This window comes from Manacus vitellinus, unplaced genomic scaffold, assembly GCF_001715985.3.
Source record: "Manacus vitellinus isolate BGI_N305 unplaced genomic scaffold, ASM171598v3 scaffold_41_pilon, whole genome shotgun sequence".
NCBI classification, from domain to species: Eukaryota; Metazoa; Chordata; class Aves; order Passeriformes; family Pipridae; genus Manacus; species Manacus vitellinus.
This window is the reverse complement of record NW_021940545.1, coordinates 7077050-7093264: the sequence shown is the minus strand read 5'-3', so window position 1 is coordinate 7093264 and position 16215 is coordinate 7077050. Positions and strand designations below refer to the sequence as shown.

The window sequence follows — 16215 nt, the reverse complement described above, 5'->3', positions numbered from 1 at the left end:
AGCTCGACTCAGTAGCCAAGGACAAGGGTTTGAGACTCTACTGTAACCACACCAGTTGTGGCTTTCTAACTTCAGCTGGGCAAATCCTGGATATGAAACACTTAGGGACTGGAAAGCTCACAGATGCACCAAGCATTGAGGATACTTTACGAGAGGTGCTCCTGACTTCCAGCTTCTTAGAGGACTAGAAAAGCCCACTTATACCTGGACTCGAATAGGAGGCTGAGACCCAGAGAGGCAGAGGAGTAGGAGCAGTGAGCAGGAATTGGGAATCCTGGCTTCTGTCCCTAGCTCTGCCCCATATTCCCTTCCTTTCACTGGTTAAGTCACTTCCTTTCACTCTTCCTCTCAGCCTCTATTTTGAAGGTAAAAAAACTCTAGCCCTTGCTTCTGCATAGTGTTTAAAACCTGTTCTGTGCTGTGACAAGGCAGAAGATTGCTACGGCCAGAGGCTGTGAGACACCCAGCGTGCAGGAGCCACGTTGCTCTCACAGACCCCAGCGGAGCCTGGCATTTCCTGTGCTTACATTTTGAGAAGCACAGAGTCTGTAAACAGTCAGTGCCGCGGACCATCTTCTACACAAACCATATCCTGGCCTGTTCCTCTCCTCAGCCACTGCAGTAGCAGCTGAGTGGGGAAAAGGAAAGCTGCTCAGCTGAGCTGTGACAGAAGGAACAGAGCAACCACACACAGCATTGCTCTGGACAGCCCACCTGCAAGGAGGTGGCCCTCAAACCAGTAGCAGCAAGGATGGGGAAAATACAGCAATAGGAGAGGCAGAGTTAAAAGGGAAAAAACCCACAAAATAAAACTGCAAAAAAACAACAGCCCAAACAGCACTCTGAAGAGGCAGGATGGTACAGACGTGCCTGAGGAGCACAGCCCTCCTGCTCCCTAGCAGATCCATCCTGCAGCCTCCCACATACTTTGGGGAGAGAGAAGACCAGTATGCACAGGCAGGAACAAGGAGCACTCTGTGGTTTTGCTTGGTATTTGAGGCCATCTCTCACACAGGAGGAGCTCTGCTTCGCTTTCCAAGTCTTGCCCTCTCTGGCACGGATCACAAACCTGGCTTCTGGCCCAGGACTTGGCTACAGCAGCGCTCCTCACCAAACAGGGTGACGCCCCACCTCTGGGCACAGTGCACAGCCCAGTCCTAAAGCCATCTTGAGGCTATTACCCCAGCATCAGAAGAAGCTCCCATCATCCCCCAGCTGGGATTCAAGGCATCTTGAGTCGCAGTTGAAAAACCCAACACCCAAACATCGGTCCTGCTCTTGGGGGGAAGAAAAACCCAGTGACCAAAGCGTTGTTTTCTCTAGTGGTTCCAGCTTAAGCTGGCAATCTGCACACACTGGAGAAGTGCTGTCACCCAAAGATGCCAAGGCATAGCTAGCATGTTCCTCTGCCTAGAGCTGCCCAGAAAGACACAGTAGGACAAGGTGCCCAGGTGAAGGCACTGCCCTCCCATCATGGGCAGTGGAAAGGGGCTGGAAACCATTGCCTGATGTACTCCTCAAGGACACTGGAATACACTTGTGCCCAGACACCAGTAGCTGCCAAAGAACCAGACCATGACTCCAGAAAGTGTTGAGCAAGTGGGAACCAGGCCTCATCCCCCTGGCTGTGCCCAGCATGGACATGCATTCAGCAAGAGCAGAACAGGTTTCCCACTCGTCTCTTCAGGGCACTGCACCCATCATTCTCACACTGCTTTCTCCAGTGGAGGTTGTTGCCTGGCATCAAGGCAACCCTGCCCATTTTGAAGAGGCATGTCTCCAACGGTCCCTCCCATGCCTTGGAAGAGGGGCAGAAGGAACATAAGGTCCGGGCCCAAGCAAGCAAGACTTGGAGCCTCTCATCCACACCACGTGGTTTGGCTGATGCTGCCTCCCCAGGAGAGGCTGAGGGAGGGCAAAATACAGCAACAGAAACCATCCCCACCAATCTCCAGTAACAGTTCCTGGGTATCTTCCACTCAGGGCTGCCAGGGGTGGCGCTCGCAGAAAGGAAGCCAAAGCAGAGCAGCGTAGATCGACCCACTGGAAAGCAGCACGCAGCTTTGAAAGAGAAGTTGGGAAGAACTGAGGAATATCTCTGTGTCCACCCTCAACCCCCACACCACACAGAGCTGCTGGAGATGCACAACTGAGAAGCAAAACAGACGCAATGCTTCCCAGGCCCCTTGCTCCAAGACAGTGATTTTTCCACAGCTTCAGTGCTATGAGAAATCTCCTAGGGTAGTTAAATCTCATGGAGATCAGCTACATAAAGTCAGAATCTACAGCTCCCACCACCCTCTGGAAATTCAGAACCACGTGCAAGATTACCACAAAATGCATTTACCAGTCAACAATTAAGAGCTGAAAGCTGGCCTGTGCCATCCCTAGGAAATGGTTAGACCTGAGCAGATTAAACCCATTGCAGCAGCACATCTGGACCTCCGGGGGACACAGACACATCCTTGATGGCTAAGAACTTTCCCTCTCAGCAGCAGTGAAGCCCGATGCAATCACCTAAGACAGGGCAAAGAAGCAAGAGCTGTTCTGATGCCAATGCTCAATGCTGAACTGGACACTGTACCGACAAGAGATGGGGCTGGAAGAGACAGAAAACAATCCCAGGACTCATCTTTTACTTGGGACCCTGCAACCAGCTGAAGGCGACCAGAATAACAAAGAGCAACACCTCTATAGTAGTATGAAAGCCACTGGTTGGGACACAGCTGATGCTCCCTGCAGAAGGAACCAAGGACCTCCTTCTCCAGCTACCACTCCCTTCCACATACCTCCACACAGCAAGAGCTGCCAGGAGGGAAAGCACTCACAGCATTCAGCAGGAGAGGACAGCAGCAATGAGATGGAAAAGCAAGGTTTCCCCCCCCCCCCAAACAGTAAGTATGGATGAGACAATGCCAGCTGGGTCAACAACTCGATAGAAAAGTCAAAAGCTGAGTTGAACTTGGACCTCAGAAACTCCAGGCCAGCACAGGCAAGGTCCACAGCTTGTGGGCTGGAGTTAGCCTAGAGCTAAAGTGCAACTCCAGTGTATCCTTGGCAGCTGCCCTGGAGCAGCATAGCCCAGTGAGCTTGGTACATCCAGCTTTGTGATGGCCTGGGAGCTTCATGCAGCAGTCTGTCCCCTCTGTTACACAGTGGCCAGAGAGCCACCTTCCAACAGCAACAGAGTGAGATGCAAAAGGGCTTGAAAGTACAAAACACAACTATTTTACTTTCTTCAACTGAACAACTGTGGTTTCTAGTTTCTAAGTAAGCTTTCCTTCAGCTGCTGCCTATTTATTTATTTCCCATGGATGGGGTCTGGAAAGAGGAAAGGGACTTTCAGGGGCAGGGAGATACTGTAACACCTACAACACTGCACCACAGAAAACACCAGGAAATGGATTTTCAAGGTAATGAAGATGCAGGTCAGGATGGTGGGGAGGGACCAATCACACCATCTGCCCTGCTAAAATGGCAACACACACATTAAAAAACAAACAAAAAGGTTCTTAAGCATTTAGGTTGTGAACGCTCTGGAAAAAGTCTCTGATGGAGTCTCTGTTGTAGAGAGAGCACACTGATACACTCATCTTTCCATCAAGGAGAATCACACAACAATGTCAACCTGGAGATTTTTGCACTAGGACCAGCTTTGGGTGTGTATTACATACCCCATACATAATGCTGGTGGCAGCCAGCATTATCGCAGGCACCAGAGTCAAAAGAGGTCTTGCTTCAGCACCATCACAGCCTTGCCATGCGACCTTGGGCAAATCACTTCCTCAGTGACTCACTGTTCTTATATCTCCTGCCACCAAAGTAGCAAAGCAAGGCACACACACATTCCCTATGTGACTGACAGACAGAAGGAGCTGCATGTCATTACTGCGTGCCTGGCATGAAACAGCATTTAGGCAGGGTAAAGAGCGGGAGCCACGTTCGCACCACGGATCCTGCAGGTCACAAGTGCGCAACTAAGGTTCCTGTAGCACCACTCTGCAGCCAAAGGTGCGTGGTTGTCCCCTGTGCCATGCAGTTGGCAGCCCTTTGCCTGGCACAGCCAGGGCACAACCGTCTGATGCCGCAGCCTGACACCCTGTCATACGGCGCTGCCCCCAAGGCGTGCAGACGCTGCACACAACAACGCAACAGCCTGCCCTGTCATGTAGCATTACTTATGTGTTCAGATATGCATCCTTCTCGCATTTCTATTCCAGCAAGTGGTTGCTAGCAGAGTGGGGCTAGAACAAGTTCACCACCTGCTAAAGACACGTCCCTAATACAACGCAGGGGAGGTTTTGTTACATCGGTTTCTTTCTGCGTGCAAGGAAAAAACATGTACATGTAGTGTTTCCAGGCCAACCACATGCCTGGTTTACCTCAAGAGGGAACCGAAGCCCATCGAGAAGGACACCGCAAAGAGAAGGGAGATGTCTCCCCTGACACTTAGGATGGGCTCAGACAGGAGCGTTTGTTTAAACACCACGTGAAATGTGGCGAGTTCCAATCCTCCCTGGGGCTTTAACAGCACCGATACAGCTTGGTGTCTTGCAAAATCCAAAGCAGCTCCGGTAAAACCAGACGCAACGCGAGTAAGTTCTTTGCACCTAGAGAGGAGCTCCACTCGAGGCACTTTGGTCCTCGAGGAATCGCCTGCGACCGCAGTAACGAGTGACAGGGACCCGGGAAGAGCGGTTCCCGAGACGAAGAGCGGAGCGGGAAGGGTCCCGCGGACCGGGGGCAACGTCCAAGGCAAGCGGGGGCACTGACAGCACATCCGCAGCCGGCCGGACTCGGGGGGCAGGCCAAGTTATCGCCGCCCTCGGGAGCGGCGGTACGGCAGCTGGCCCGGGGTCTCCGGCTCGGACAGCGGCTCCCGGCGGCCCCCCCGTCCGGATGACAGCCCGAGGCGGGGCTCGGCTGCCTCCGGCTGCGCGGAGCGCGGGGTCGGTGCGGGGGCGGCGCGGAGCCCCAGTCCCCCGGGGCGGAACAATGGGGGGCGGCGCCGCCGGGGCCCGCGGGGCACTCACCTCGGCGCGGCGGAACGGCTCAGGGCAGGCCGGGGCGAGCCCACCGGGGGCGCGGCGCAGTTCCGCGGGCTGCTGGGGGCCGGCCGGCGGCGCGGAGCCGGCGGCGCGGGCCGCGCTCATGGCTCGGCCGCCCCGCCGCGGGGCGCGGGGCCGGGGCCGCTGCCGGCGCGCCCCCCGCCCCGCCGCGCCGCTCCTTCCGCCGGCGCGCCGGCGGCTCCAGCCCGCCGCCGCCGGCGGGGGTGGCGTCCGCCGCGGGGAGCCGGCTGCCCGCCCGGCCCCGGGCCGCGGGCGGCTTCCCCGCGCTGCGGCGGGCGGCCGGGCGCGGGCGGCGGGGAGCGGAGCCGGCGGGCGCGGCGGCCCGGGCGCGGGCGGGGGCCGTGGCGAGGGCGAGGCGCGCGGGCCGAGTGCTCCTTTCTCCGCCGGAGCCTGAATAATCATTTGGAGAAACAGGATCATTCACTTTCCTCCGAGCCGGAGCCAGGCGCTGCCCTGTCAAAATAAAAGCCCCGCGCGCCGATTAACCGCTTCCTGGTCGCGGGCGCCCCGCCGGCCGCCCAGCGGCACCGCCGAGGACCGGCGGCACCGGCGGGTACCGGGACCGGCACCACTGCCGGGAACCGTCAGCCCGTCCCGGGCCTCCCGCGGGGAGCGACCGGCGCTCTGCGAGTGGCCATCCAGGTGTCGCACACCCACGCGTCTCACACACATGTACGCGATGGCACACGGGTCCCAGCACCGCCGGGATCTGCAGAACTGCATCACAGACCTCCCAGCTACAGCACAGGGGCTGCTCCTGCTGAGCATCCTTCTGCCCTGCCCTGCTTTATCACCCGAAACACTGTCTCGCAAGCCTCCCGCTCGGACACCCCGCGTATCCTGTTCTCAACCCTCATTTTGCCGGGGAGATCCCACGGTTGACCCCCTCTTTGCCGTGTCTTCCAGAGCCTGTGCAAAATTGGACTTCAGTGATCCTTGTGGGTCCCTTCCAACTCAGGATATTCTATGATTCTTACGCACAAGGCACAAGGACTGGCCCTAGCACCTGGGAAGGGCAGCACGTTACTGTCTTTACCAACAAGTTTTCCAGACATTAACCACCCTCCTGCCCTGAGCAACAGCCTCCACGGACGGGAGCTGCACAGCGCACACGCACACCAGGCTACGGAGCCAGCCCGCCCGCTCCTGGGCGATGCCAGCAGCATCCTAGACAGGACGTGTCACCTTCCTGCCTGCACCGCACCAACCGCCCAGGGGCGGAGCTGGGAGGAGAGGGCTGGAAGCAGGGACCACTTGGCAGCGTCCCCGAGAGTTGCAGAGCTTGAGGGGGATGCGGAGACAAGCGACCAAGCTCCGCTGGCGGGAGGCAGCGGCCGCGGTTGAAAATTAACACACCCTGGCCCCTCTGCTCGCACACGCAGCGCCCGGCCGGGGCGGAGGAGCCGGGCTGCCCCGGGAGCAGGGGCGGTGGGGACGGCCATGGGGACGGGGGGTGTCACCCCACCAGAGCCGGGCGGCGCGCGGGCAGCGCCCCCTGCCGGGGCGCGGGGCGAGCTCCCGGCACTGGCGGTACCGGCGGTACCGGGACCCCACCGGCGGGCAAGAGGGGCTGGAGGCGGAGCCCCCCCACCCTCGTCCCCACGGGCAGACGCTGCTGCGGCGGGGCCCAGCAAGAGTGGCGGCGGCGGCCAGGCAGAAGCGCCGGCTGCTTCCAACCCCAACGGAAGGACGCAACATCGATGTGTGCAGGCGCCTCTTTGATCTCTCGTTTGCAGAAATGCCTGTGGAAAGCACCCGAGGCCGAAGAAGACGGAAGGGACGGGTTGCGGATGATCTGGGTTTTCCCTTGGGAAACCGCAGACTGCATGAGTGGGCAGGCACTAGGGACCCCTTTGCATCGAGCATCATTTGCTTACACCAGCCACCCAAGGGGAATGTACCCCTCCAGGGGAGTGGTGAGGCCATACATCTCCCTGCCTCTCTGGTGAGCTCCCAAGTGCCTCATCAGCAAGCAGTGACATATTTTCCCACTTTCATCCTCCCCAGTAGCAGCACTGGGCTCATGTCCCTGCAGATGGCATGCACAGGCGCAGTAAATACAGTGCCTAGCCACCACTGTCTGGTACGACAGCTCGGTGGCAGACAGGGAGCTCCTTCCCTCCAGCCAGATGTGGTGCAGAAGGGACACACAGAGCCACCCGTCCTCCAGGTCCTCTGGCTGCCTCTCCCTCCCTGCAACCTCCTGGGCTTTCTACATCACAGCCCCTCTCATCTCTCCCAGCCTGTGCACATGAAAGTGGCAAAGCGAGACTGGGAAAGGTCAGCAGGAGGACCAGTTGCTGCCGGCTCAGCACTGAGCCTGTCTTTAATTAACATCTTCTGGGCTAGCTGCTCTCCCTGCACTTGACTCCGACTTCCAGTCTCCCCTTCCCTCCTCTATCATTACACCCACACTAGGAGAGACAGAGAAGGGAGGAGACAGTGAAGCAGAGTCCTTGGAGCTCCTCAAAGCCTCTCTCTGCCAATACCACCACCACCACCACCACGGCAACAGCTCATCCCAGGAGCTGCCTGGTACAGCAGCACTTAGCAAGCCCCCTAGCCAAGATGCCCAGACTGGCTGTTACGCATCCCTCGCTTGCATGGGGTTTTCATGCCTTTGGGCCACAAAACATACACACAACACACAAAACAAACAAGAGTCTCCCTTCCAAACTAGTCAAGGACCAAGAGGGAGCCATCTGTGACAGTGACTCCAGCCTTCCCTGGGAAGAATTGGGACCAGCCACCCAGAAGCTCCTGACACATTCTACCTCTTTGGGATGCAGAGAATACTGGGTTACAGGGTCAGAATGATCGGATTTGTCCTGTCTTGCTTTTGCCGGTGAGGACATGTGGAGTACACAGAAGCCTGTCCCAAGCCATCTCCAAGGCTCCGGGACTTGTTCATTCCCATTGACTCTCCAGAATACCAGCCCCCAAGCTCAGACCTTCACAAGACCCCTGTGAGCAAGGCCCTCATTATACTTATGAATATGATTAATTAGGTCCAATTAAATATACTGGAATTAACGATGAGACTCACAGTTAGCTGGAGCTGCAAAGCATTTCCCAGTGGGTCACTCCAGTCCCAGACCAATCTGCAGCAGAGGCCCTAGAGATGGAAAAGCCCAGATGAATTGGGCCAAAGGAGACGAGTCTGGGATTGTGAAATGCCATTTTAGGAGCAGCTCTCTGCTGATCCATGTAGTTACAGACCTGGTGGTAGGTCCAGCATTAAATCCACAGACCTGGCACACATCCTGTGTTCTCCCAGAAAGGCAAAGGTCCAGCAAGAAGATGGAAGAGGCTATGTTACTGCTCCTAAGGTAGACTCTGGCCTAAAAACATCTTTTCATCTCTTCCCATGCTCCCCTCAGTCCTGCCCATCCCTATGCATACTCCTGGCCACAGTGCTGCCTTCTTCCCCTCAGACACTGACACAGATTCTATCCCACAGCCTCATGAGTCCCTGATGTTCCTCCATCTCCCTTGGACTGTGTTGCAAGGTCTCAATCCCACTTCTGTTTTGATGGTATCACAAAGCCATCGCTCAGGGAAAGGGGAAAAAAGCCAACCCACGAGAGGTCCCAGGTCTGTGCCCAGCCCTGCAGCCAGCTGGGGAAGAATGGGTTCCCTCATTTCATGCTCGTTGGAGTTTTAGCAGGGCAGCCGCCAGCAGCAGGCTGCTGCAAGGAGTCTGTGCTACCTCTGCCACCTCTGCAGCTGCCTAGGCAGCCTGTGCTCTTGGCTAGATGGACCTGGACAGTTTGGATTCTCCTTTCAAATGGGATCCCAGCCCATTTCCTAATTAGTCCATTTCCTTATTAACCATCACATCTCCAGCAGACCAAGACTGTTCACCCACTGCAGCCAGAAGAAACTGGCAGGTGCAAAGGCAACACATGAAGCGATGCAGCCAGCCAGCCAGCCAGCCAGAGTCTCCTGCTCAGCATCCTCATGCCACAGCTGGGCACTGCCCCCCCCTCCATACACTGGGATTTTCCTTTGCTGCAATACTAAAGGCAAAACACAGCCTGTGCTGGGGTACCGAGGGAGAATTTAATCAAACTGAGACATTCTCTTTCCAAATGAAAATATGCTGCTGCAGCCATAGCACAGCTGACAGACCCTCATCTAGAAAAGACAAACTCCTGACACGGTTCCAGGATTACAAAGACTCTGAGACTTGGGATCCTGGATGCCCTGCTATTGCTGCAATGCCTGATGCACTTATGATGCCTGTACGGGCGCAGACACAATGCAGCTCTTCCAGTCTTCTTCCCTTCTTGTGACCCCTGTATGCCCTAGCACCAGTCTTATCCTTCCAACACCTCGCTACAGTCCTGGGGAAGTCATCCCAGGTCCACTAGTCCTGATGCTCCTGGAATCCTGGCATGGGAGATGAGCTTTACTCCTACCACAAGTGCCTGGCCTCAGGTGGCCTTTGCTACCTGCTCTAGATGCATTTGGGCTGCTCTGCACGGGGCCCTGGCGTGGCTGTCCCTGGTCTCGGCACACTGCTACTGTCCAGGGCAGGCCCTGCCAAGGAGCAAACCGAGAAAAGGCTAAGGTTTACTGGCGCTGGAGCTGCGAAGGAGCTGCTGTCCCTGCCACCCGGTAGGGCCAGGAGAGCCAGAGCCCAGCGGGCAGCCTGCGGGGCTGGGCACCGCGGGCGCTGCCGGCAGCGCCCGCGGGAGGGGGCGCGAAGGGTTAAATCGTTTAGCAAAGCCACAGCGTGATAAATGAGGCCATCGGCGGAGTCGGCGCCTCCCACCGCCCCGGGGTCGGGCTGGCAGGAGCGGGCGGGTGGTGGTGGCGGGGGACTCTTATCCTGATACGGCGCCTTCCGCCGAGTCGCGGGTCTGGAAACACTGAGCAGCGGGACTGGCTTCCGCGGCCGCGGCGACACAAAGCACGCAGAGCCCTCGCCCAGAACCCGGGCGGGCGGGAGCCGGGGGTCTCGGCAGGGCTGCGGGGCTCCCCGCCCAGCGCCGGGATCTCCCACCCTGGGCACCCCCGCCAGCCGCGCGGGCAGCGAGGAGTCTCGGGTCTGATGGAACAGGCCGGCGGCTACCGGAGCTCCGTGTCCGCTCCGCCAGCCCGGGGCCCTGGCACGGCAGGGCCCCCTGGCAGCCTCGGCGTGCACAGCACACACACCGTGCACACGTGCGTGGGCAAACGCACATCGCGGACGGGCAAAATCTTTGCGCAGATTTGCCCAGGATGGGTGTTGGCGACTGTGCCGGGGCAGACACGCGTTCTGCAGGCACGCACGAGCCTGTGCGACCTCAAACAGTAGGAACAGAGCACATGGACGCCAGCCCTGGATCTATGCTGTAGAGCAAGCACCATCCAATCTGTGGTGCATAGTACCAGGGCATAAAGAGATAGTCAAGGAAGGTGCAAGAACAGCTTTTGCTGTCACCACTACTCCAGTCTTAGGGCAAGGCAGAACTGGGAACGGAGTAATCTCTCCCTTTGATTTATTTACTCAGTGCCTTCATCTCCAGAGGACTGCTGGAAGCTTGGTCACTGCAAACACATGAGCCTGTGTCAGCAAGTTGCAGAGCAGAGATCAGGAGAGTTTTCAGAAAGGTCACAGGCCTGACACAAATTCAATTTTATTCAATGTCTCTATTAGTATTTGGGGGTCACTTGAAATCACCCCTCTGTAAACTGGGTCATAACAGGAAAAGTTAGCAAGCTGCTGCCTTGTGTCATCTGCCAGCATGACAAGAACTTGTGCTGGTGGTAGCTTGGACTACCACTTGAAACCCCCCTTCCCACATGCAGTCGCTGTTCCTAGACAGTCATGAGCATCTTGGTGTATGCTCTCCATACAAACTCTGCATCCACCCCTACAGACTCAAGAGGCACTCTCAAACCCCAGCCTGCCTTTGCCACAGTGCCCAGCGCGGTGAGCTGGGTGCTGGAGGCTGGCTGCCTCTCCCCACGCTCCTCCTCTCCAGTGTCAGTGTTTAACTGAACACCCCTGCTAGTACCTGCCGCCCGTGCACAGAGGACGGGCTGCTCCAGCCCTGGGATCCCTCGCGGATCCCTCGTGGGCAGCGGGACCCTCCCGGGACCCTCCCGGGGCCCTCCCGCAGGACGCGCCGGGGCCCAGTGGCGCCACCTGGCGGGCGCGGGCGGGGTCGGTAACACCAGAAAACACGTTGCCTTATTGTATTTCCCCTACTGTCATATTTCTCCTACTACATCCCTTCCTCCCTCCCTCAGAGGATGCAAAGGAGATGCAGGCATCTCCGGGGCTGTGCATGACAGAACAGCAGCTTATGCAGAGCAGAAGGGGATGTTTTGATTAAGAGGAAAAGGATAGACCGTGGCTCCAGCGACAAATGCCAAACAGAGCTTTAACATCCAGGCGCAGAAGCAAGGAAATGGATTTCTGCAGCATGCAATACACCCTTATCTCCGGGCTAGAATACGAGGATATACAAACCCACCACGCCCGCCAGCAGCAGTGGTGTACAGCTGGTACCTCAACCACAGAATCACAGAATCAATTAGATTGGAAAAGACCTCTGAGATCATTGAGTTCAACCTATGAACACCACCATATCAACTAGACCGTGACACTAAGTGCCACGTTCAGTCTTTCCTTAAACACCTCCAGGGACAGTGACTCCACCACCTCCCTGGGCAGTCCAGTCACCTTTTCAAGTCTAATCATCCTTTCTCTGAAAAAATTCTGCCTCCAAAAGAATTCCAGCACAGCACAGCAAATCTGTGTGTCCCTCTGAGGACAGACAATCTGTGCTGCAGAATGTGACCATGGGCTCTGCTGTGAGGTCAAGCCAGATCCAGACAGCTGATCTCTGTCTTTGAGGAAATATAACAGAGATGAAAAGAAGTAGCAAAACCCCAAGAGGTGTTTTTGAGCCTTGACCCTTTCCAGGCTGGGAAGCATCATCAGAGTCTACAGGGAGCAGCTTACAAGAGTTGGGTCTACCAAGCAGCTCAGATGCTGAAGTCCTTTCTCAGACTGGGAAGATTGTTCCCAAGCCTGGGAGCCCTGCTTGGAACAGGCTCTGCTGCTGTTGTATTTGCTGGTTTAAGTCCATCTGATGCTGCAGTGGCTGTGCTTCTTCTGGCATTACTGAAAGCTGCCTTGATTTCACTGTATTTGCTCCACAGAGTGCAAGTCCTTGCTGGAATGTCATGGTGGAGTACTCTCCCCTGTGGGTGAAGTAACATAAGTCTTGGGCCTCACAAGTTACTTCTCTTTGATTTTTTTTTTTTTAATGTTCAGGACATTTTTGAGCCTCCTCCTCATTTATGGTTAAGATGTCAGACAGTGAAAGTAATATATTTCATTAATTATAGAGAGACTGTTCCACTCCAGGGAAAGGTTCTGAGCTGGGGGTGTGGGGAGGCAGGACTCCTTCAGGAGCTCTGTTGTGCTGTGGGGACCTTGCCTCCCTGGGTGGTTCTGGAGTAGGGTGAAGGTGAGAAGGTGTTAAGGTGAGAAGAGGATTTGGCACTTGGGCACACGGTGTAGGTGGTGTTTGAGTGGCCTGGCTGGGCTGGCAGATGCAACTGGTTGGTTTGTTCCTCCCCGTTCATCCCTCTAATAATCCGATTTACATTCTCTTTTCTTCCCCTGGATCCTGCTGTTACCATGGGAACTATGTTCACAGTTGCTATTCACTGGCTTCCGGAAAAACTCTTTTTTCCCTTTTCCCCCTTTTTCCCCTGTCTCTTTCCCCTTTTCCATCTTGGACAAGATGCTGTGGTTGTCAGAGGATGGGGAAGTTGCAAGGCTTCTGATAACTGGGATAAAGGCAGTGGTTAGAGGGAGGAATTGGGGAAATACGGCAAGACTGTTAGGTACTAGATGAAGTAATTAAGCTCATGTGGTCTTTAGCTTGGTCTTTTCTTCATCCACACCTATGAAAAGGAGTTCTGGACACGGTGAGTCTATGAGACTGCCTGCTTGCCCCAAGGGCCTCTCTTGTCTCTGTCGGCTTGGGAAGCCAGCACCAAAGTGGTACATACTGTGCTCTTCCTTGTAGCTGAGAGATTTCCTGCCTGTTTCTGCAGGAAAGCTGGTGTGGTGACTGTGGTGTGGTTGAGAGACAGGCAGGAGATGCTGCTCCAGGCTCTTCAATGTCACCTTCTTGTTGCCTTTTTCTTTGTCCAGAAAATTCGTGCTTTGGCCCCACAGGTTAAGAGTGTGCACAAGAAGTTGCAAACAATTGCAATGCTACCTTTTAAAGAATTGTCATTTGTTTGCTTCTTTGTTCCTTAAGTAACTGTGCCATATTCACTTAAATTGGGCAAGAGATTGCATTTGAAGAAGGAAGGGGCAGTGGCAGAGGGGAGGAGCAAACTTTGAGCAATGGAGGACCACAGCTCTGGAATTTAATTGAGACAAAGCTGCTACACTTTTCATGGACATGAATTTGAGTGGGAGGTGTTTGTTACTGCCAATGCAGTTTTCCTCATACCCAGTTCTTCCACAAGAGGTTGAACCGCTAAGCGTTGACAGTGCATCTGTTAAGATTGGCTCTAGAAACCAAATGTTCTTGAAAATAAAGAGAGAAACATGCTGTGTTTGCCTTTCATCTTTCCAGCCATCCACCTCCCAGTACCACGGAGAAAAGCCACATGGAGCAGCCCATGGGCATGCAGATGGCCCAAGAGCGGCCATATAAAAGATTCCTCTGTGTGAAAAGTGCAGCAGGCTGAGGAACAAGTTCCCCGAGGATGGCAAGAGTCAAAAGGGTGGCACGATATCAGGCTTGTTTCTACTGACAATACAAGGCTTCAAGGAAAGGTCCAGACAAAGATCTCCAAGAAGAGCTCTTCCCAATATTTCATTTTCATCTCCCACTTTGTGTTTTCTTTTTAAAGCTGCATTTCTGTTCTACCTCCCATGGCAGCTACCTTGGGCTTAGAGCAAACAGTGAGCCTGCTTCCTTAGAAAGATCCTGCACCCAGCAAATAGCACTGGGATCACCACGGACTACAAGCACTAGAACAGGACTTCCCAGGGAAGATAGGAATATGATATTCCTCCAAGTTCACAAAATCTTTTCATCAGAGGAAGGAAAAACAAATAGAAAGGCCAATGCAGCCTCCATACTTGAGTCCCTTCAATTAGTAACCATCTGCTTTTGAGAAGAGCTGTCAGCCAATGTAGAGCATTTGGCAAGCTTCCTCAGCTGCTGCTCTCCTAATGTCAATTCTTCTTGGAAGTGCTTTAAGCCCCAAGATGCTGAAAGGAATTAAAAGAAAAGCAAAATAGAGAGCACAAGAGTGAAAAGGAAGAGCATGGATGCCATATAGCCCAGTGGATAGAGCGAGACATTCCACAGTTCCACTTCTAGGTCAGGGAGCAAACTGCAAACACTGCTGGCCATGCAATAGCTGGGAAACCTCCCACCCAGCCAGCCACGTGGAAGGAACCGCAATACTTTGAGCGCCATACTTCGAACAAGCCACTACAAATCCCTCAACATTTTCAGGAAGTCTGGCTGCTCAACTCAGTGTTCTGGCCAAATTCCAACTTCAGCAGTGACTTTCTATCTTCCAAAACTCCCTCACTTTAATTTCTTTGTCCCAGCTACTGTGCAATGGTGCTGTGTCGTTGCTGTTCCAGCACAGTGTTCATCCACCGGGAAAGACACAGACAATCCTACAAATCAAATTCATTGTGCTTGACAGACAAGAGCTGCGTCACTCTTCCTCAAGTTTTGCCCTGGTTCTGCCTAATGCTATGCTCTACTCGAGTAGAGGGGTGCTGCTCTCCACTGAGAAACCCATGGGTACAAAAGGAGCATCCCACCTGGCTTTGGATGGCGTGAGGAGGCATGCTAACCATTCTGCACAAGTCCTCATGCACTCTCTGCCAGCACAAGCCCTTTTGCTCTTTTCAGGGAAGCAGCTACACTGGTGGCAAAGCTGGGCAGCAGGAGCTGGGCTGCAGCATTTTTGTGAGCACTGCCTCCCTCATTAACATGCAGAACATGGCTCAAGCAGCTTTTAGATTACTCCTTCCTGACTCTGGGACATTGTGTGTGAGTCAGAAGCTTGCACACTTTCTTGCCCTGATCCCTGTGAGTCCCTAACACACAGCAAATTACATTTTGAGCAGTTCCTTTAATTTCTGCATGCAGACAAACTTCTTCTCACTTTTGCAAAGAAGTAGAGTTATCCTCTACTCCCCCAAACAGCATCAGACACACATGGACCACTATCCTCTTTCCTCACAGATGCATTCAAATTCTGCAGTACACTCTCATAGGCAGGTGCATCACACTCCCCTACAGTCACACCTCCTCTACTCATTTTCACCCCACTTCCCATACGTTGCTTTAGCTTCACACAAGGCACATGTAGAAAGCAGCTCCTTTTTCCAAACTGTAGTAATGGGGTTCTGGCACAGCTGATGGAGGGGAGGATCCCCTTGTTAAATACATTAGTCCCCGCTACAAAGAGGGAAGATGTAATTTCCAAACGTGTTTCCACAGTTCTGTCCTATGTGGCAAAAGTCTGAGACCCAAATCTGTGAGGTTCTCCCACTGTACCTGCCCTGTCAGAGCAGCAGAGCTGTAATCTCATTGACTCCTGACCTGAGAGAAAAAAGCAAGCATAAAACTCCTTATTAGAGCACCTGAAACCACCAGGGACCTGCACCTGATTAGACATCTTACACATTTCCAGAGGGGCAGGTTGCAGCTGCCCTGATCTGCACGATGTTGTGGGATATCCTCACTTGTTGTCCCAGAAGCTGCCCTAGACTTGTGCTTGGCCAGAACACCCACTGCTGATGGGGCAACAGGAGCTCAGGAACTCTCTCACATGCACCTCTTTTCAGAGGGTGAGTGCACTGGTCTGACGCTCCAAGGACTGAAAATCCCCATGCAGGGAAGAGGGAGGTGCCTAGGCAGGCCAGAGAGAAACACTCGTGGGCCATCAGGCCTGGACTATCTCTTCCTGAGCCTCGACACAGCCAATTTACACCAAGGAACCAAATGCAAAAGGATGTGGATACCGTTCCTCTTTTCAGTTTCCCGGCCTTGGCCAGGGAAAACAAAGCTTTTCCTTGACACTGCACTCCACTCAAAGCCACAGGAACCTCTGTGCAAAACTTCCCTCTTTCATGCCTCTCCTCCAAAGC

General features: G+C 54.6%; 1 protein-coding gene across 1 annotated transcript in view; it reads right to left on the bottom strand.

Moving 5' to 3' along the window:
- Positions 1 to 8157, bottom strand: part of BCL9L (BCL9 like) — a 49706-nt gene extending 41549 nt beyond the window's left edge. Inside the window, exon 1 of the mRNA XM_018078661.1 lies at positions 8116 to 8157. The gene's annotated coding sequence lies outside the window, so the exon portion shown is untranslated. The remainder of the gene's footprint in view (positions 1 to 8115) is intronic.
- Positions 8158 to 16215: the final 8058 nt, after the last annotated feature.